This window comes from Sus scrofa, chromosome 13 (genome assembly GCF_054392235.1).
Source record: "Sus scrofa isolate SSC_HxYL_T2T_F1_AM1 chromosome 13, Sscrofa_HxYL_maternal_Yorkshire_Landrace_v2.0, whole genome shotgun sequence".
Taxonomy (NCBI): Eukaryota; Metazoa; Chordata; class Mammalia; order Artiodactyla; family Suidae; genus Sus; species Sus scrofa.
The window spans coordinates 35,184,288-35,206,300 of NC_139395.1; the positions used below are offsets into that span (position 1 = coordinate 35,184,288).

At 40.5% G+C, this 22,013-nt stretch overlaps 1 pseudogene; it reads right to left on the reverse strand.

The window, feature by feature from the left end:
- Positions 1–2,520: 2,520 nt before the first annotated feature.
- Positions 2,521–20,953, reverse strand: LOC146397251 (large ribosomal subunit protein mL64-like; annotated as a pseudogene).
- Between the last annotated feature and the right edge of the window lie 1,060 nt (positions 20,954–22,013).

Below are 22,013 nucleotides of genomic sequence, written 5' to 3' on the forward strand. Positions count from 1 at the left end.
TCCTTTTAGAGACTCACCTAAAAGTACCTGCAATCTGCATACTGCTGGCATGCCAGTGATATTTTTGCCTATTTTTATAATAGTGGAAAAGCTATCGTCTACTCATTTGGTCCAATAATCTTCCTTCCATATTTTAGATCCTTCTATGATACCATTTTAACTTCTTCTCTTTCTCCATCTTTTCCTTCCTACCCACATTCACCAATTCTGTCTGCCTTACCATGTACAGAGAGCCAGTAGTTCCAGGGAAAGTACTGTGCAAGGATGAGGTTGCCTCTTGACCCAAGGGATAGGGGATCCTTTGGGCTCTGAGGGGTATTGGTCCTCTGGTTATAACACCATGGAGTTAATTATCAAGCATCTCCAGGTACTTGGTATGGAAACAGGTAAATTACACATATAATCTCCTTTAATTTGCTCCTATGCATGCAATTTATTTGTGCACATCAGTTCTTTGCTTATAGTGCTGCTGCTACCAAAATGATGTGTCATGAAACTAATGAAAAGCAAATCATCCTGATGTCTAACTTTGAAGGCACTTTCTCAGTCTTCTCGGTTTTATGTAGATCTCACTTATTTTAATGCAAACAAGTCTAAATGTAAGATAAAGTCAAAATGGCTAAGTGGGGGAAAAGCCTTGAAAAGAGAAAATGGACATCATGAGGCTTGTGCTAGACTAACACTGGGCGAATTTCACCAACACATGTTATAGTATAGTAGATAAAGAGGCAGCATGAACACTAAGCCCAAATACTTGGTAACTCAGCCCACTCTGTTGTTCTGAGGCTGATCTCTCATGGGATTGTATTCCTTTCCTTCTGTCTTGAGCCCTCTTTCCCTGAAAACATCTCTTTTTTTTTTCTGCCACTTTTTTCTTCATTTTTTAAAAACCAGCATGGGCTTTGGGGAAGGTTTCCTCAGCAACTCTGGGAAAAGTTGCGTTCAATTACAGAACCATAGACATTTAGAGTCAGGAGGCCATTTGGAAATCATCTAATTCATCTTCTTCACCTCAACTGCTAAGGACCCACAGTCTAGCAATGTAGGAATAGAAATGTCTGGAGTGATGGAAATTTTCCAACTCTGTATTGTCTGCTACAGTAGCCACTAGCCACATGTAGCTATTGTACACTTGAAATGTGATTACCATGACTGAATTCTAAATTTTATTTACCTGTAATTTAATTTAAATTCAGATAGTCCCATAGGGATAGAGGCTACCATATTGAATAGCGGAGGTCTAGAAAGTTCTTGGATTGTACCCAGTGTCACACTGTAAAGTGGAAGAACTCACCTGATTATATAGGCCTTTGAATCAGCTCAGGGGTCTTTAATGGTTTCAAATACTTCAGTAAATCAACCAACTTAGCCCAGAATGCATAATTAAGGTGCAGGGGAGAAGTATTGGCTGCCTTGGCATTGACAAACCAAAAAAAAAAAAAAAGCAAAATCAGGGTTGTCAGAATCTGGCAGGGCAAGAGGATTAGGGGTCCATCAATAGCAGCATCTTGTAATATGGTTATACCAGATATGATGCTCATATGCATGAAAAGATAAAGATGTTTGGAGGCATTTTAAACTTTCTGTAAAGACATCTGTAGTGGAAGCTAAAATGTTTATAGAACCATACACATTAGGCAGTGGGGGGGGGGGCAAGAAAGACAGAATTGAATGTGTATAAACATGTTAAATTTATCTGGAGCAGGGAGTTTATAGACAAGCTCCTAAAAATGACAAGTTCAGGGACAGATAAGGAGTTCACTGGTTGCCTAGTGGTTAAGGATCCAGTATTATCATTGTTGTGGCCTGGGTTCGATCCCTGGCCTGGGAACTTCTGCATGTCATGGGGGTGGCCATACCCTGGCAGACTGGGGCAATGTGTCAGGAGAGATAGGCACAGAGGGAGTTAACACTTCCCTGAATTTTATTATTTTGATTTGTGTTTGTGCTTTTTTTTTTAAATAAATAAAAGCAATTTCTATCAGCTTTATGGGTTTGAAATTAGGCAGAAAATTATCAGAAAAAAATTTTTTAAGTGGAAGGATGCCCGGAAAGAACACTGAAGGCACAATTAAGTAGATCACTGCTTTTCCTCATGTATTTAGCCAGACATACACAAATATTTACCCATAGAATCATTTGTATTTGTCTAATATATAAGGCCAGAGATTTTTTGTCTGGCAATCTCAGTCTCTGGCTGCAGTAAGTTAGATCTTCTGTATAATTATTCAAGGCAGTCAAAATAAGATAAATCAGGCTGAATATAACACAAATGCAAACACAGCTCTTAACACACTCCAGTTGAAGAACAGCAAATATAAAGGCAGTTGTGATCTTGGCTCTTGAAATATTCCAGGAAAGAGTGTTCTTTGTACAGGGTCTACTCTGGCTATTTGACACACATGCTGAGAATTGAATGAGGTTAGAACCAAGAAGGAGCTCACTTATGAGAGTTAAGGGAAGTAAGGCAGAGATGCCCAGGTGGTGTCAATTAAAGTCCATTTGGAGGGCGGGACAGAGGCTATCAGGTGGCAGGTTTTACTGGGAAAGAACACAGCTCAGGAGCTGGGAGCTGCAGAGTCTGCTGATCCCTGGGCTGCAGCAACGGCCATTGCAGCAACTGGTGCCTCCTTCTTTCTTTGTTTCTAGTCCTTTAGTGCTTGTGAAGCTGCTTCTCCAAGTCATGCAGCAGTTTCTGGAAGAAGGAGCTCCTCCAGTCCAAGTGGTATCCCAGGCATTCCTGGGCCTCATCCTGAAGTGAGGCCCTTCGCTCGGGTTGGCAGGCTCCTTCTCCCTCTGCTCCTGCTGCTGCCGACTGTTCTCCCGTTCTGTGGCATCTTGGCCACGCACTCTACTATGAGCTGCTCCCTGGCTTGACGCTTCTGCTCCTCTGCCAGCTGCTGCACCCTCAGCACCTCCTGCACAGCCACCGGGCTTGGGTATCACTGGCTCTCCTCGACCTTCAGCTTCTGCAGCTGTTTTCATGGTGGACACAGAGAAGCAAAGGCCACCCGGGAGATGGCGTTATGCTGTGCCAACTGCTTAGCCACATAGAGCAGCCCCAGCTTTCAGCAAGGGGTGATTGGTCATCTTGGGCAGGCCACCAGTGCCCCAGCGAGCAGTGTGGAGGCAGAGGCACTGTGGCCACAGGCGCTCTGGTCCCGTGTCCCAGGCAGGCTGTGCACTGGCCACGTGAGTGGCACTGTCTAGGCCATTAAAGTGCTTTCTTGAACTCAGTTTTGAGTATCCTGGAAGTCTGGCTGTGGATAAGAAGATGGGTAGTTGACCTTCTGAAGAGCTGCTGTACAGACACTGAAGGGCCAGCCTCAGAATGTGGTGAGTCCACAGATCCTAAGGAGGCATGGATATCTGGGTGAATGATATGGTTCATGGACTGGAGAACAAACAAGACTAAATTGAAAACTGGACCTCAATCAACCAGTTGAAGAAAAGCCATGCCCAACGCAGTTTCTCCTCATTTGCACTGGAGAATAGGTAAGTGGGGGTATTAATGGGGTGCACCATAATGTAGCCACCTGATCTTCTGACCGTGGTATGATAAGACCCTAAGTGTAATGATGAATTTATTCGTATATGATCCTCATACTTGATTTTAGCATCTCTATTTTCAGCTTTCACTTCTAAAAACTCCATTTTGATTCATTTTACATTCTTGAAGATGATCCATGGAGTAAACCTCTCAAAAACTCATTGTACCTCTGTGGCTTAAAATGGTGCAGGATTCTCTCCATCTAGGCCCTACCAGGGCAAAGGAAATAAAACAAAATGAAAGCAAGTTTATTTGCTTTCATTTCCTGTTATAAATGAGTTCTGAAGACAGTCTCATCCATGATTTTTCTATGACTGATGGGCCTGGAAAAACTCAAGGATTCCATCCTCCTACCTAAGTTGACTGCAGACTGACTAACCTAGTGGGCACTATCCCAGTGGGCATTTTTTGGTCTCCAAAACGAGATTTTTGCCAAAAATTCCCAAGGAAACTGTAAGCTAGCTCTAGATAGTATCCAGACTTCCTCACTTTCCTCCAGTTTCTGTAGATCCTTTTTATCAAGTTTGAATCTTCCCTCCAGAAACCCCCTTGCTTTCGTTTTAGGCTCTTTGCTCTTGTAGGATGTCATCAATCACTACAGGTGTCCTACTTATTTCAAAATCAATTTCACAAAAAGTCATGCCTTCTGTCTTAATCTTCTCAGGCTTTCATGACAAAATATCATAGACTGGATGCCTTAAACAACACATTTTAATTCTTTTTAAAAAATAATTCAATGGGAGTTCCTTTAGTGGCTCAATGGTTAATGAATCTGACTAGGAACCATGAGGTTGCAGGTTCGATCCATGGCCTTGCTCAGTGGGTTAAGGATCTGGCATTGCCCTGAGCTGTGGTGTAGGTTGCAGATGTGGCTCAGATCTGGCGTTGCTGTGGCTCTGGTGTAGGCCAGTAGCAACAGCTCCGATTGCACCCCTAGCCTGGGAACCTCCATATGCTGCAGGAGTGGCCCTAGAAAAGGCAAAAAGAGAAAAAACAAAAAACAAACAAATAATAATAATTCAATAAATTTTATTATATTTACAGTTGTACAATCATCATCACAACCTAACTTTAGAACATTCCCATGCCAAACCCCTAGTCCACACATCCTTCCCCTGCCACCTGTCCCTTTTAGTAACCATGTTTTTCAAAGTGAGTCTGTTTCTGTTCTGCAGATAAGTTCATTTGTATACTTTTTTTTAAGATTCCACGTATAAATGATATCATATGATATTTGTATTTCTATTCACTTATGATAATAATCTTTAGTTGCATCCATGTTGCTCCAAATGCCATTATTTCATTCTGTTTTATGGCTGAGTAATATTCCGTTGTATTTATGTACCACATCTTTATCCGTTCCTTTGTCAATGGACATTTAGGTTTCTTCCATGCCTTGGCTAATGCATGTAGTGCTAGTGAACACTGGGGTACCTGTATATTTTCAAGTCATGGTTTTCTCTGGAGAGATGCCCAGGAGTGGGATTGATGGATCATATGGCAGTTCTATTTTTAGTTTTTTTGAGCAAACTCCATACTGTTTTCCAGAGTGGTTGCACCAGTATACATCCCCACCTACAGTGTAATAGGGTTCCCTTTTCTCTGTACCTTCTCCAGCACTTATTGTTTGCAGACTCTTTGAAGATGGCCATTCTGGCTGGTGTAAGATGGTACATCATAGTAGTTTTGATTTGTGTTTCTCCAATAATTCGTGATGCTGAGCATCTTTGCATGTGTTTTTTGGCCATCTGCATATCTTCCTTGGAGAAATGTCTGTTTAGATCTCCCCATTTTTCGATGGGGTGTTTGTTTTGTTTTGTTTTTGATAATTCTTTTATAGTTCTGGAGGCTGGGAAGTCCAAAGTCAGGGTGTCAATTGATTGATTTCTGATGAAGGCTCTCTTCTTAACTTGCATGTGGTTGACTTCTCACTAACTACTCAGATGGCCTTTCCCCTGTTCAGGCACATGGAGGGGGAGAGAAATAGCTCTCTTCTACTTATTATAAGGTTAGTAATGACATCATGAGACCCCCACCATTATGACTAATCAAACCTTAATTTCTACCCAAAGGCCTCATGCTCAAATATTACCACACTGGGGATTTGGTTTTAATATATTAATTTGTGGGGGAAAACAAGCATTCATTCCAAAACATTATACCCCAGCCCTCATCCCCCAAATCATGTCTTTCTCTTATGTAAAATACATTCATTCCATCCCACAGCCACCAAAGTTTCCACTCTTCCCAGAATCAATGCTAAAGTCTAAAACCTGATATATAATCTAAATTAGATGTGAGATTGGAGGTATATAATTTTCCTGAGGCAAAATTTGTCTCCAGCTATGAATATGTTAAATAAGGCAAAGTTTTATGTTTCCAAAATATAGTGGTATAGGCATAAACTAGACATTCCCATTCCATTGGGATAAATAGGAAAGAAGTTAAGGGTGACAGGACCCAAGGAAATTGAAAACCTAGCAAAGCAAATTCCACTTCACCTCAAAGCTCAAGAAAAATCCTTGTTGGTTCACTGATCTGACCTCGAGACCCATGGAGATGGCAGTTGCAACTTCTGGACCCACGAAGGTGGTTGTCCCATCCTCAGACCTCTGGGTTGGTAGCCCATCCCTCAAGGCTTTGCCAGTGGCAGTAAGCTCCCAAGGATGGAGAAGCCCTGTCCCCAGAGCTCTGGGCACAGAGCTAGTATAATGGATGCAGTCCTGATCATTTCTGAATCATTTTCAGAGTCATCCTTTTCTTAAAGCACAGCACACATTCACAACTGAATAGCTGCCTGGTTCAGTACTGTAGGATCAAATAATTTTGACAATTTCTTACTATTTTCTGTCCCCTTCATTTGCAGATGGTACTGTTTCACTTGTAGCATCCCATCTCCATTCCTGGCTTCTGCTGATATGGCTGCTTAAGTCTGGGAGTGGTGCCCAGGATCACTTTATTAAATGGTTGTCCAGTCCTCCTCTTAGTGTTCTCTTCAAAATAAGCTGTCTCATTTTTTTTTTAGTATGGATAAACCAATAATCTTACAATATCCTTAAGTTTTGATTCTTTTTTTTTTTTTTTTGGTTAACTATTCTATTTTCATCCCTCTCCTTTTGCATTTCACTGTAAGGACTAAGGAAGACCAGGCCACACCTTCAATGCTTTGCTTGGAAAGCTCTCCTGCCAAATATCCAACTTCATCACGCACAAATTCTACCTTCCACAAAACACTAGCATACATTTTAGCCAAATCCTCTACTACTTTATAACCAGGATCTCCTTTCTTCCAATTTTCTTGTTCCCCATTTCCATTTGAGAATTCACCAGAATTACCTTTAGCTTCCATATTTCTAGCATATACCTCAAAACACTGCCAGCCTGTACTCATTACTGGTTCCTAAGTCACTTCCACACTTTTAGATTTTTTTTTTTTTACAGGAGTATCCACTTCTTGGTACCCAAATCTGTATTAGTCTGCCCAGACTGCCATGGCAAAATGTCACAGTACATGATGGGTGGTTTACATGATGGAAATGTATTTTCTCAACAGTTCTGGAGGCTTGAAAGTCCCAGGTCAAGATGCCAGATGATTCCATTTCTGGTAAGGGCTCTCTTCCTGGCTTGCAGGTGGCTGCCTTCTTGTTAAATCCTCTACTCAATTATCTCCCAAAGGCTCCATTTCCAAATAGCATCATGTTTGGATTTAGGGTTTCAGTACGTGAATTTTGAGGAAGGAAATAAACATTCAGTCTAAACAACTACTTCCCATGAATGTATGTTCGTGGCTCACAGGCCTGGCTGCCTAAGATCCTTTGCTTTATGATCCAACCCTCTGATTAGGCTAATTTATCCCTCTTGATTTGTTTTCCTCCAGCCCCTTAGCATGAGTGAGTGAACTTGGATTACACCACCCACAGGAGATGTTTGCCTGCATTTTAGTCCACACAGTATAATTTATGAATTTATATAACCACTCTTGTCCCCTCCCCAGAATATCTTTCGCCTCAAAACCCATCACTTGTATTTTTTTTCTCGACTTCAATTACATCTCTAGCCAGTGTAGCAGTTTCCTTGGTTCATATAGGACCAAAACTGAAACATATTTGACAGGTGTGTGGTGCTGCTGAGAATTACCCTGATAAGGGAGTGATGTGAAGACGGCCAGCCAGGAATTTCACATTAACTTCCAATCTCAGGTTTTGTATTAGCTCTCAATCTGTTTATTATAGTTTCCAGTGCTCTGTGTTGTTTGCTTAACTTTTGGCATTCTGTCTTTAGCGATTTGACCATTTGGAGGTCAGCTTGACCCAAGCACAAAGCAATCTGACAGTCTAATTTCTTTTATGCCACCTGAGGTGTCCTCTGAGTTGCAGCTGGGGGAAATTCAACACTAAATTGTTTTTGTAATTGTTGATGTGTTGAAAGCTTGCAGTGGCCATCTTCAAAATCAGGCAAGGAGGTTTCCAGCTGGCTAGGACTTCAACAGAGTAATTCAAAGCTTAAGTCATGGACCCATGACAAATAGCTCCTATAGCTCTCTGCTGGTTAAAGGGAAATATCAGAAAGAGATTGGGTGGATTCTTGTAATTCCCATGGTTGCTGAGTGGGTTAAGGACCCGACGTTGTCTCTCTGAGGATTCCTGGATTTGCCCAGCAGGTAAGGATCCAGCATTTTGGCACAAGCTTCAGTGTAGGTCACGTATGTAGCTCGGATCTCATGTCGTTGTGTGTGTGTGTGTGTGTGTGTGTGTGTGTGTGTGGTTCCAGCTGCAGCTCCAATTAGACTCCTAGCACAGGAACTTCCATATGCTGCAGGAAAAAAAAGCAAAAAATAGCAAAAAGAGATTATGTGGCTTTTTAAAAATTTAGGTAGGAAGAATGAAGATCAAAGAGGGAAAGAGGGAGAGATGAGGAAAGAAGGATAACAAATGGTTTTTATACATAAATGTTTTCTCATCTTAATATAAGAGATTTGGAGACGTTTTTATTTTACTACTGAATCTACTTCTGACGTTAATCATGATTTAAATTAGTTATTGGCTACTGAATATAGATAATCTTTGTCTTTAACATCAGTGAAGTTGTGATAATATATCTAGGACTTCAAAGAATGCAGATTATTTAGAGGTTTTATGGGAAGGTTTTCTTTTTCTTTTTTTTTATTTTTGTTTTTTAGGGCCACACCTGTGGCACATGAAAGTTCTCAGGCTAGGGGTCAAATTGGAGCTGCAGCTGTTGACCTACACCACAGCCACATCAAAGCAGGATCCAAGCCGCATCTGCAACCTACACCACAGCTCACAGCAAGGCCTGCTCCTTAACCCACTGAGCAAGGCCAGGTATGGAACCCTCATCTTCATGGATTATAGTTGGGTTCATAACCCACTGAGCCACAGTGGGAGTTCCCAAAGGGAAGGTTGTCAAGTATGGGAAAACTTGAAATCAGAAAATCTTTAATTCTAAACTCTTTAATTAATGATGCCATATCAATTATTTAAGCTCCTAGGACCTTAGTATCCAAATTTGCAGTTTGAGAGGGTTGATGGAGTGATGTTTAAGACTTTCATAAGTTCTAAAACAAGTATCCTATTCCATGCTATGCTATTCTGTTCTGTTCTACGGTGCTGTTAAAATCACTCATAAGTGGGAAAATCATATAGTTGACCATCCAAAACAGGACAGGTTGTTTTGTTTTGTTTTGTTTTGTCTTTTTAGTGCCACACCTGTGGGATATGGAAGTTCCCAGGCTAGGGGTTTAATGAGAGCTACAGCTGCTGGCCTATACCACAGCCACAGCAACTATGTCTCTTTACGCAATGAGTGAGGCCAGGGATTGAACCTGTATCGTCATGAATACTAGTTGGGTTTGTTACCACTGAGCCACAATAGGAACTCCCAGGACAGTTTTGATATCCTTCAAATTCAAAATGAAATATTGCTTTCTCAAAGAATTAACCTTTTAAAATGTTTGAAAGATCACAGAGGGAGATGGGAGGTAATTTAATTAAGTTTTCTTATGTAATTTGGAAATAAAAATTTTACTGCTAATAAAGAACACTTTATTTACATCAATGCTAGCACATCTGCACCTCTAGCCTAATTGTGTTGGATGCTATGCCTGGAGTTCCCATTCAAGGGGCTTCTTTGCTAAGAATCCTTCTTTGTGCACTGCTTCCTCCCATCCTGTGAGTCAGGAATGCCCCCTTGGGGCTCCCAGAGCACCAGAGCAAACTCCTAGCACAGTAGCCAGTGTACTGTCTTATAATTGTTGCTTTCCTTGCCTTTCTCATCCTGAAGCTGGAGGGCAGAATCTGGCTCTTTCATCTCTGTTGCCCAAGGACATGGGCACCAGTGTTGAGAACACAGGGAGGCAGGTGAGGCCCAGGTCAAGAAGCATTCCTTCATGGGTCATGTCATGCAGGACTCACTTGCCTGGACCGCAGTGTGATGCCTCAACATTCAGTACCTAGGTGCCTTGCTTGTCTTACTCTAGCCCAGGCCCTGATGGATACAGTGCTTAGCACATAATAGTCCTGCAGCAAGGCCAGTGACACAGGCTAAAGTACTGAGCTGTGGAGTTTTTTTAAAATGTAGTTTTTTATTATTTCAGTATGGTGAGGCCAACAGATTGGAAAATGATGGCCATTGAAATGATGGTTTTTTACAGTTCCCAAAAGATCATCTCATGCCATAGAGGGGTCACACAGGGAAGCCTCAGGGTTGGTCAAGACCCAGAGGGAACTTGAGGAAAACACAAGGAAAAGACTTTATTGTAGTTTCTGTTAGAAGGAATAAGAAGGACAGGGCAAGCAGGCTTAGGATTAGCTAGTTTGTTTGAAGAATTTCAGTGGATTCTTAGAAATAGAGGCTGTCTCTCTCATTGTCTGCTCCCTTGCCCTGGAGTTATGAGGTCAGAGGAATAGTGTCCCGAGTGTGAGAGCCAAGATAAAGGAGGTGGTTGGGATCTGGACTTTGCAAGTGGAAGGAACACTTCTAGGCCTATAGCTCCAGGAATTAATTAGTCCTGAGAAGGCCGTAACTCTAGGTCAGCAAGGCCCCAAAATGTCAAAGCATCAGAAGGAAAAGGCATATTTAATCCAGCCTTCTCTGAGTTTGAATATGTGCTGCCATATATAAGCCTCATGACCTTAAGCAATATCTCAGAAAACAGGAGTGTTAATAATGCAGCAACCTTACTGGGTTGTCATGAGGATTCAAGCAAAGAGCCTGGTACATAGCAGGTGCTCAAGAAATGTAAACAATAGTCAGTATGCAAAGTAGAATATCTGTAACATGGCATATGCGTTTGTACATGTATACCACAGTTTGTGTGGAGAGAGGGCTTTGTGCTTTTTTGAAAATAACCTCCACTTTTGCTGTGCAGAAACTTTTAAGTTTAATTAAGTCTCTTTTGTTTATTTTTGTTTTTACTGTCATTATTCTAAGAGGTGGATCTGAGAATATGTTGCTGTCATTTATGTCAGAGAGTGTTTGGCCTATATTAAACTTAAAAGTTTCTGTACAGCAGGAGTTCCCGTTATGGCGCAGTGGTTAACGAATCTGACCAGAAACCATGAGGTTGTGGGTTCGGTCCCTGGCCTTGCTCAATGGGTTAAGGATCCGGCGTTGCTGTGAGCTCTGGTGTAGGTTGCAGATGCACTCGGATCCTGCGTTGCTATGGCTCTGGCATAGGCTGGTGGCTGTGGCTCCGATTGGACCCCTAGCCTGAGAATCACCATATGCCATGGGAGCAGCCCTAGAAAAGGTAAAAAGACAAAAAAAAAAGTTTCTGTACAGCAAAGGAAACCCTAAACAGAAAGAAAACACAACCCACAGAATGGGAGAAAATATTTGCAAATGAATTGACTGACAAGGGATTAATCTCAAAAATTTATGAACACCTCCTACAGCTCAATACCAAAAAAACAAACAACCCCATCAAAAAATGGGCAGAAGATCTAAACAGACAGTTCTCCAAACAAGACATACAGATGGCCAAAACACACATGACAAGATGTTCAACATCACTCATTATTAGAGAAATGCAAATCAAAACCACTATGAGGTACCACCTTCCACCAGCCAGAATGGCCATCATCAAAAAGTCTACAAACAATAAGTGCTGGAGAGGGTGTGGAGAAAAGGGAACCCTATTACACTGTTGGTGGGATTGTAAATAGGGGCAACCACTATTGAAAACAGTGTGGAGATTCCTCAGAAAACTAAAAATAAAACAACCATTTGATCAGTAATCCCACTCCTGGGCATCTATCCAGAGAAAACCATGACTCAAAAAAACACATGTACTCCAGTGTTCATTGCAGCACTATTTGCAACAGCTAAGACATAGAAACAACCTAAATGTTCATTGACAGAGGAGTGGATCAAGAAAATGTGGTACATATACACAATGGAATATTACTCAGCCATTAAAAGGAATGGAATATCGGCATTTTTAGCAACATGGATGGACCTAGAAATTATCATGCTAGATGAAGTCAGTCAAACAATGAGACACCAACATCAAATGCTTTCACTTACATGTGGAATCTAAAAAAAGGACAGAATGAACTTCTTCACAGAACAGATACTGACTCACAGACTTTGAAAAATTTATAGTTTCCAAAGGAGACAGTTTGGGGGTGGGGGGATGTGCTGGGGTTGTGGGATGTAAATGCTATAAAATTGGGTTGTGATGATCATTGTACAACTATAAATATAATAAATTCATTGAGTAATATAAAAAATTAAATAAAAAAGAAAGAAAATAACCTCCGCTTTTGGCCACTTTGAGTAAATTCTGAGTAAGTCTGCAAAATAGGCTACCTGCTCCTGGAAACTTGAGTCTCTCTCCACGGTCCCGAAACTCCTTGCTTTGAACACAGCTAAAAATAACCCAAATAACTTCCTTACCTAGGAGATGATGGTGCTACAGACCTCACAGTGGAAGTCAGGAGATAGATTGTTTATGTATATTCCAAAGAAAGTTTCTGGGACTTTCTAAAGCTTCAAAAAAAGTTAGTTTTGAATACTTTGCAAGTTTCAGGAGAATCTCTCTATTGGCTGGTACAGTGATAGCAACAGCTTCTTCCAACATCAAGCAGGAATTTTTATTAGCATGAGGGCATGTTCAAGAGACGCCCTAAACACAGCACATAGAAGCAGCCATAGACAAAGGATAAGCTTTGTCATGAAACATTAGTTTCCATTTGACAACGTTTAGGGATTGGAGGTGATAGAGAGCGTTTAACTTCAGACCTTGTGCCTCCTATACCTGGGTTTACATCACTGGATTCGAAGAGGAGAAAAATCACAAATGATGAATTGTGTGAACAGGGAAGAAGCGGTCCTGTGTTTGTGGCAGAGACAAACATAGCAGCATTCTCCAGGGAAGTGTGCTAGTCTCATGCTGTCACTCAGTGTAAAATAGGATCCAGATCAGGAATCCTATGACAGTGAGAAGCCTTCCCCTGGGCTTCCTTCAGGGCTTGGAGTGGGTCTTTGCCAGGCAGCATTAGTAGGCTGCCATTATTTAAACCAAGCCTAAGTACATAGAAAGAGACTAGAGTGTGGGAAGCATAAACATGCTCTTAACTTCTCTAATTATAACAGTTAAAATATTTCTTCCTGCTCTGAGAAGCGCCCGTGTACTTTGGAACAGTGACATTGAGCCCATATACTATTAAGCCCTCACTATTCAAAAAACAATGTTACTAAGTGTTAAATGGTCTCTTTACTCTTTTTAGTCATTTTTAGTGTATCTCTTTTAAGAAAAAACTACAGTAACATTTACTGCAACTTTTACATTGTGGAATTTGTTGACAGAATATAGGTTACAGCACTGACCTTTGGAAAAATTACTTTCCTTGAGATAATTTATAACCTGTAGAAGGCATTTGATGTCTTAATGTTTTCTTTTAGTTTCTTACTCTGTCACTGTTTCTTTTTATTGCATGAAGTAGACTCAGTATCCAGCAAAGCTTCTAGGATGAAAGCAGCTATCTATTTCCCAAATAGATTCTGAAGGATAGACTGAGATGGAGTAAAGGGCTGTGCACCTGTGAGCCTGATTAACCTTGTGTTGTTGGGTGAAAACTCTTGGCTCAGGTAAAGAAGGAAGAGGAGGAAGGGAAGGTAAAATGATGACAAGGTTTTTGGGTTTGTTTGGGCGTTAAGAATGCCAGGCATCTTGCTATGCTTTTTACAGATTTTCATAGACAATCTCCATCACAACTCTTTGAGGTAGGTTATCATCTTCTCTGTTTTATAGATATGGGTGTTGAACCATAGCAAAGTTAATTGTCCAGAATCACAATTACTGAGTCCATTAGTAATCGAATCTAATTCTGATTAAACTGTTCAATTATTGTTCTTTATCAAATTATGCAAGTAAATAGATATTAATTAAAATCAAGTGGGACTTGGAAGTTCCTGTCGTGGCTTAGTGGTTAACGAATCTGACTAGGAACCATGAGGGTGCAGGTTCGATCCCTGGCCTTGCTCAGTAGGTTAACGATCTGGTGTTGCCGTGAGCTGTGGTGTAGGTCACAGACATGGCTCTGATCCTGAGTTGCTGTGGCTCTGGCATAGGCTGGCAGCTATAGCTCCGGTTAGACCCCTAGCCCAGGAACATTCATATGCTGAGGGTGCGGCCCTAGAAAAAGGCATAAAAAAAAAATTCAAGTGGGACTAAAGGATTTAATGTGAGAAATCTTTCCCCATCATTCAGTCCTGCTCTACAGGGCAATATATTTTTAACTCTTCTTGGTTTTTTTCCTGATTTGTATCCCTGTATTTCTAAAAATTGTGGTTGTATTGGGCTTTTTTATTTATCAAGTCATAACCTTCCTGTGATGGTTCATATGACTCTGTTTTGCCTACACATATCCCCACTCTTATATGTTATAGTTTTTCCAATCGCAATGTTTCCTATTTCTATGTAAATGATATCTTCTGCTGATTAAAGGATTCCTTCTTTCTTATTTTTACAATTTAAATTTTTAAATGTTTTTTTTCCCCCTGGGTCAGGGGTTGAACCTGGCCACAGAAAAGACCTAAGCCATTGCAGTGGCCAGGTCCTTAACCTGCTGTGCCACAAGGGAACTCCAATTTTTTTCTTAGAATTAATATTTACCTAATTATTTCATTCACTGATTTAGCTGCAAGTGTCTTACAAATGTCTTTTCAAGTGTTCCAACAGATCTATCAAACACTGCTCTTCAAATGAGCTCAAAGTTAAAACACACAACCCTAGAGATCATCCTCTTCCTTTCCTTCCAGGAGAGACTGGTTTCCTTTCACACACTCCTTCTAGATACCATGCATCCATATCTTTCTATGCTTTCATACCCATTTTTGATAGCCTGTTTCCTCCAGTGATTTCTTTTAAGAGGAGTTATTATTTGTTATTGGAGTTTCCTTTCTTTTACACGGTTGAGCAGTTTGGCTGAATAAGGATTCTAGGTTGAAACTCAGAATTTTGAAAGTGATGCTTCATTCTTTTTTTTAGTTTCCTATGCAGCTGTTGAAAAGTCCTTTGCAATTCTAGATTCTATTCTATTACATATGACCTAAGTGTTCAGCTTTAAAAGCTTTTACGTGCTTCTCTTCATGCTCACTGTACTGAAACATCACTATACTATACATTGTATAGCGTTTGTGGGTGTGTGTGTTGTGCTTCTTTTTTTATCTTGGCATCTCTGTTTATTTATTTTTTTCTTCTGGTGATTCCTAACCCTCAATACTGGAAGTTTTTCTTATATTATTCTTTAATACTATAATTGTGATTATTTTTTATAATTTCTTCCCTTATTATTCCATTTACAATCTCTTTATTTATTCTGATTATTCTATTTACATCATCTGTATTTATCTTTTAATTTTATTATCATATCAATTCTCTCTTCAATCACGCTCATTTACTTCTGCTCTTTGAATCTCAAAAGTTTCAGAGCACTTTCAAAGTTTTCTACCTTTCAAAAATGTTCCTGATATAAGATTTCAACATTTATGAGTTTTTTTTAAAAAATACTTATTTTTACAGAATCTGCTGTTATTTCTCATAGAATATACTGGTTTGTCTTTTAAACTTGCTTTATTTTTATTTACCTAATTCTTGCTCTCTACATTTTCCGTTTCTTTTAGGTTTCTCTTTTTCTATTTGTTTTTGTTGCTGTTCTTTTTTACATTGAATTTTATTCATTTGTTGGTGTTCTTTGGATACCATTTTATTTTTAAGATGGAGGCACAGAAACTCTGTGTACAGGCACATGACATATACTGTGTGGTTTCACTGTAAGGTGATTTGCAGCAGAGAAAGCTTTTGCTGGAGGATCATCACCACATGTCATTGTCTGGAGATACTTTCTTTGGAGCTATTTCATTCTTGCGGAGAGGAAGCTTCTCTTCACATGGGGTGGGGAATAGTGAAAGCTTAAGTGTTTACTTTGTAGATTTTCAGATAATTCAGCTGTGTTCAGATGCAGGCCTCACTCAATCCCTCCTTGTGGCCTGGATCCTCCAAGTCTTACATAGGACTAAAGGTTGTGTTGTTCTTTGTAAACCATGTTCCCTTCTGCAGGAACTTTATGTATAGCTTCCTTTTCTCTGTTAACTCCAGTTCCAATTGTCCATTTACTTTCAAATGTTATCAGATCTCTTCTCTACCATTGCTATTTCCCCTACCTATGGCTCTTTTTGGATGCCCTGTTAAATTCCTCTGCTATTATTTCATTAGAGTTCATTGCAAAAAAAAAAATGGATAAACACACATGATTCATCTGATATGTTTAATAGCAATCCTTACTGTTTCTTGTTGTTTTTAAATATATACTGTTTTGCAACATGTTATCCTTAAAATTTGTCTGCTTTGCTCATGAGTATCATGTTTTATGTTCTTTTGATCCTTTACAGTTTAAGAAGCACACGTTCAGAAGCACTATTTTATTCATAGAAAAATCCTTGGTATAAGGTACAGGTATATTATCCTATTTTTCACACTTGACAGATGGAGGGACTTCCACCCATGGAGTTTAATTAACATGCCCAAGATCACTCAGTCAAGTTTTTCAAGCTTCTGCAATTATAGAATTTTGCCTCCCTTCCCCTCGATCTCTCAAGCCTGATTTGTGGCAACTTTATAAAACAAAGGGCAGAAGAAAAGGAAGAAGGGGATGAATTTCAAACAGCTTTTAAAGTCATATTTCTAAACTGTGAATTTTCAAATTGAGATTGGAGGTAATTTGAGGATTTTGGTATATTTTGTGACACGTAGTCACTATTGCAGTGAACAATTGAGATTTGCCTGAAATAGGAGTTCCCATCATGGCGTGGTGGAAAAGAATCTGATTGGGAACCATGAGATTACAGGTTCAATCCCTGGCCTCTTTCAGTGGGTTAAGGATCCGGCATTGCTGTGAGCTGTGGTGTAGGTCACAGACACGGCTCAATCCTGAGTTGCTGTGGCTGTGGTATAGGCCAGCAGCAATAGCTCCAATTATACCTCTAGCCTGGGAACCTCCATATGCTGTGGGTGTGGCCCTAAAAAGACAAAAAGACAAAAAAAAAAAAAAGATTTGACTGAAATAGTAGAATGATCTATACTGTTCAAATATCTAGAGGTATTCAGAGAAGCAAACAACATTTTGGGTGGTGGGGGAGAAGTTAAAAATGAGGCTCACACTTCACCTATTAAAGTGCTTTTAACATCAACATTAGGAGGTTCATTGAGTAGCATGAAGCAAATTGTCAATCACATCTATAGGGCTGTTTTCACCTCTGGACATCAATTTAATGGAGCTGAGGCATATTTACTATGGCATGGTTCTCATTAAGCAACAGCCTGGCCATCAGACATAAAATCCCTGTAAGCAATGTGATGTACTTTCTGCAGAAGATCTTCTTGACCACAGAAACCCTGCTATGAATATGTTGACAACAGCGTATTCTGTGGACTGGAGGGGCTTTTGGCCTTCCATAGCACTGTCTGCCTGGGAGCCCTCTGCTGGAATTGAGAGAGGTCTCTACTGCTGTCATAGAGGCAGGGACCAAGTATCAGCCAGGCTGACATCTACCTCCTAGGTCCTCTCTTGTCAGATGCCGGGATCCTAACAGCTGAGCGTTAGTTGAGGATGCCATGTCTCCCCTTTTTCTGTGGAGAGAGCTTGCTGGGCTGGAGCACTCTATGGAAAAGGCAGCCCTGAAGCATACCCTTTTCAAACAGTCCCTGAACAGTGTTTCCTGACCTACTGGTGCAGAGACATTGGAATAATTCCTCAAGCCCTGAATTAAAGAACGTTCCTCATCTTACTAAATCTTTAGCTAACCTCTCAGTCAACTGCCTGCCTTCTCTCAGGCCCTAGTTGTATACTATCATGTCTCTAAAAACTTGTGCAGGTCAAGAAAGACTGAATCTCTGTACTTATCACTCTCTTAGTGTGCTATTTACATTCTGTCTGGGACTTATTCCATTGTGCCATGCATGGTGAGGTTAACAATGGGTTGATGCTAGTGATGGTGGTGTTGGGACAGCATATGCCCCAGAGGCAGCCTTCTGTTGAGTTCTCTTTCTGCTTCCCACAGAAAGCTTTTTTTGTCTAAAAGACAATCACTTTATTCTCTGATACCTGGGTCTCAGTGCTTTGCCCTGGGAGAAGAGGACCAGGTTGCTGCTGGCCTTCACTAATGTGAAATAAGAGTTTTGCTTATAGCCGTCACTCCCACTTCTCTTGGGCTTTACAGTTGTGACAGTTGTTATAGTGTCTTGATAGATGCTATCCACGGCAATCCATACTACTGATTTGGAGGTGGGTCATATATCCATTACATGGGTGGGGAAATTGAGGCTCAAAGGCATATGAGATTGCTCCAAGGTCAGTCAGCAGATGCAAGCGTGCATCCCTAGTGTTCTGATTCCAAGTTTATGCACAGTCTCCATCTTATCCATGCTGCTGGAATGGTTTATGCACACCCACTCTCATCTTCTCATACTAATTCCACAAAGTCAGACTCTGAGAAACTCAGCACACTTGCTGGATGTGATCCTTTCTCCCTACAACAGGAAGATCTGGAAAATGTGTTGTTTCAGACTATCTTCTTGGAAGAGCTCCTGCCCAGCCTTATCCCAGGGCCATGTTGGAGACATATGGAGGAGGCCTCCAGCTTTATAAAGCACCCTCTGTGGTTGTTAGAGATCACTCTTGGGGGAGATCTCTCTCCACTCAACATGTTTGGCCTTTTAGAAGAATTGACTCTGAAGGCCAAGTCCTTTGAGAAAAGTGTATGGCTGCACATACTCATTTACATCAATTTTTCCAACCAGAAGAATTCATTTATCTGTTGGATGGGAGTTTATGAGGAGTCTTACATTTGACCAAACAGTGCTTTTTAACCATTGAATTCTATTATTCCATAATTTGTATTTCATCTGTTTACAAAGGGAATTTTTTGTCAAGTAGGACTTTGTGCCACTTTTTACAATATAAATAAGAGTGTCTTAATGATAAAAGAAAGTGCAAGGTCCAGAAAATATAGCTCAGTGTGAAATTGTGCAGAAGAAAAATTTAGCTGAGAGGAGGGAGATTATAAAAAATGACAAACTCTGATTTGCAGCAGAGCCATAGAGCCAAAACGGCAAGCTTGAGGCCCTTCAAGTGGTCAGCACCTATGTGAATGGCTATGTATCTCTGTGTGTTGGTGGCTAGAGGGGGCCATTGTGAGTCAGGGTCTAAAGTTACAGCCGGTGTTTGAAGCCTACATCCATGGACTCAGCAAGGGTGGGAAAGTTGTCAGGAATGTCTGACAGCCTAGACCAGAGTCACAGTTAAGTCTGTCCTTATAGAGAAAGACTTTGGGTGATCATTCCAGCTGGTGTTCTGGATTCTTCCTGGGCTAAAAACAGCCTAAATAAACCCCAGCTTCTAAGCCCCATAGGCATTTGACCGGTGGATCTTTCAGAGAGGCTTTTATCCATTTTGCTCACAGACAGTCTTAGTGAGATGATGTGTATGAGGAGTCATGGGGCTGCATTCTAAACATGGTGACTATTACATGACCAATAAATATGCCTGCCTGTGTGCAGCCAAAATGGGTCTTAGTGGATGTAATTGAAATTATTTTATGTTTTTGCTTTCTCATCATTTATTTTTCCTCAGCATAGCCAGCATGTACAGTGAGTTTTGTTCTACACAGTTTAGTTGTACATAAGGTTGGGCCCTTTAAGGGAGAAAAATGAGAAATAATTGAATTTGACTTCTTCTGCATAAATGAGAGTTGGAGCTTTGGGAATGTGTCAGGCAGTAATAACAGCAATCATCACTTGTTTCCTAAAAAGGTACTGCCTGGAACAACAACAAAACTTTTTAAATGTATGCCTGGGGTGACTTTAAAACCATGCTATGGGGCTTTTAAAAAGGGTTTGCTACCTATAGTTTGAACAATAAAAAGCAAAAACTTGCATTTACTAATTCCCCCAAATGTGTCTGTTCTGAACAGGGCTGTTCACAAAGATGCATCTGTAGTTGGGTTTGTGCCTTTGTGCTCAGCTCTTTAGTGCTATGTTTATGTGCATCCAGATTCTGAGAAGCATGCTCCAGAACACTCTGCTAGCATTTCCCAGAGAACTTCATCGGGGTATAAAAAGAAGAGCTGAAATGTACTTTTATGAATAAATCCTAAGATGTCTTGCGTTTGTGACACATCCCTCAGGAATAACCCTTCTGCCTTCACTGCCTTATTCCCTACCAATAAAAAGATTTTTCAGATATGTTAACTTGTTGTCTTAGAATTATACCTAAGACATTACAACTTTCACTGAGTCCTTTAGCAAAGGGTCCCTAAATATGGAGACATAGAACTGTATCCCACTAGTTTGGCTCAAGATAAAGCAGAAAGAAGTTGCCTGCAGATTCTCATCTTTTCCATTTTAGGTCCTTACTTAGCATGCTCTGGGGTCTGGCAGTATGGGTTTCTTGTTTCCTTCTTCCAAAAACCCAGGTGCTGAGAGAGCTTTTTTCACTTATTTTGATAAACCGATTCATTTTCACCATGTGCTCTGTTGTTCCTGTGGGCAACGGCATCACTGATTCCTTTCTTTCATGGGCCTTCTCAGAACTCTGCCTTCTTTTTTTCCTAACCAAGACCAACTCTATTATCTTGTCCCAGGAACTTCTTCCATGTTAAGAATTTTTCTGCTTAAAACCATCTAATACTCAATCCAATGGTTACATCATTTTCATGTAATGCTGAGCAGATACGTGGGAAGGAGGTGAGGCAGGTTGCATAGTTCTACATGTGGGAATTCAGGTGTTTTTGGATTCCTGAGGATTCCTCAAACTGTCTCTGATTGTACCAGCCAGAAAGCACCCTCCCCCCTTACCTCTTCAATATCCCCACCTCCTCCATGTCAACGTGGTCCCAGAGCTCAGACTAGAAGGGTTCAGCCGGGTCTTTGCCAGGCAGGAAGATGAGAAATGCTTTCCTAATGTGGATTTTAGCACTTTCAAAGGCAGTGCTTCTGAAGTTGCAGAGTACACACAGATTTTCTGGAGGTTTTTTTAGAGTGCAAATTCTTTTTTTAAATTTAAAGTATAGTTTCTTTACTTATTTCTTCAATCTCTGTTATAGGAGAAAGTGACCCAATCACACACAGTTCCCTGTGCTGTTCAGTAAGGCCCAATTGCCCATGTATTCTAGATGTAACAGGTGATTCTGATGCTGGTGGTCCAGGGACTACACTCAAAATAGTAACATCAAAACCTGCCCTGTCCAGTATGCTAGCTACTAGTCACATGGGCCTATTAAAACCTTGAAATGTGACTAGTATTAATTCAAAGATTCTGAAAGTGTAAAATGCACACAGGATTTCAAAGACTTATTACCAAAAAAAATAAAAAATAAACATGAATGGAAACTTTTTCATTAAGAATTTTATGGCGATTCCATGTTAATAATAGTTTGGCTATTTGGGGCTAAATAAAATATATTATTAAAATTATACTTTCTTTTTAACATTTTTTGATGTGACAATAAGAAATTTAAAGTTAAATACATGGCTTGTATTATATTTCTGTTGATTAGTATTACTCTAATGCCACTGTACTTCTGTTTCCTTAGTTATTGATAGCATTTAGCATATTTTATCCCAGTGGTTTTCAAACTTGACTGTATATCACAGTCACCTAGATGGCTTGTTATAACAGATTGTTGGCGTACCCTCAACTGTGATTGAGTAGTTCTGGGGTGGGTCCAAGAATTGCCATTCCTTACAAGTTCTCAAGTGGTATTGATATTGCTGGCACATGGACTACACTTGGAGTAGCAAGACCCTGAAGTTCTTTCCCATCTTGCCTACCCAGTAGCACTTGGCTCATGCTGCCCCTCTGTTTTGCAGCAGAGTCTGCAGACATTTCTTCTACCTGTCCTCCTTTTCCCATCACCATCTGTTTACTTAGTGGCGTCGTAA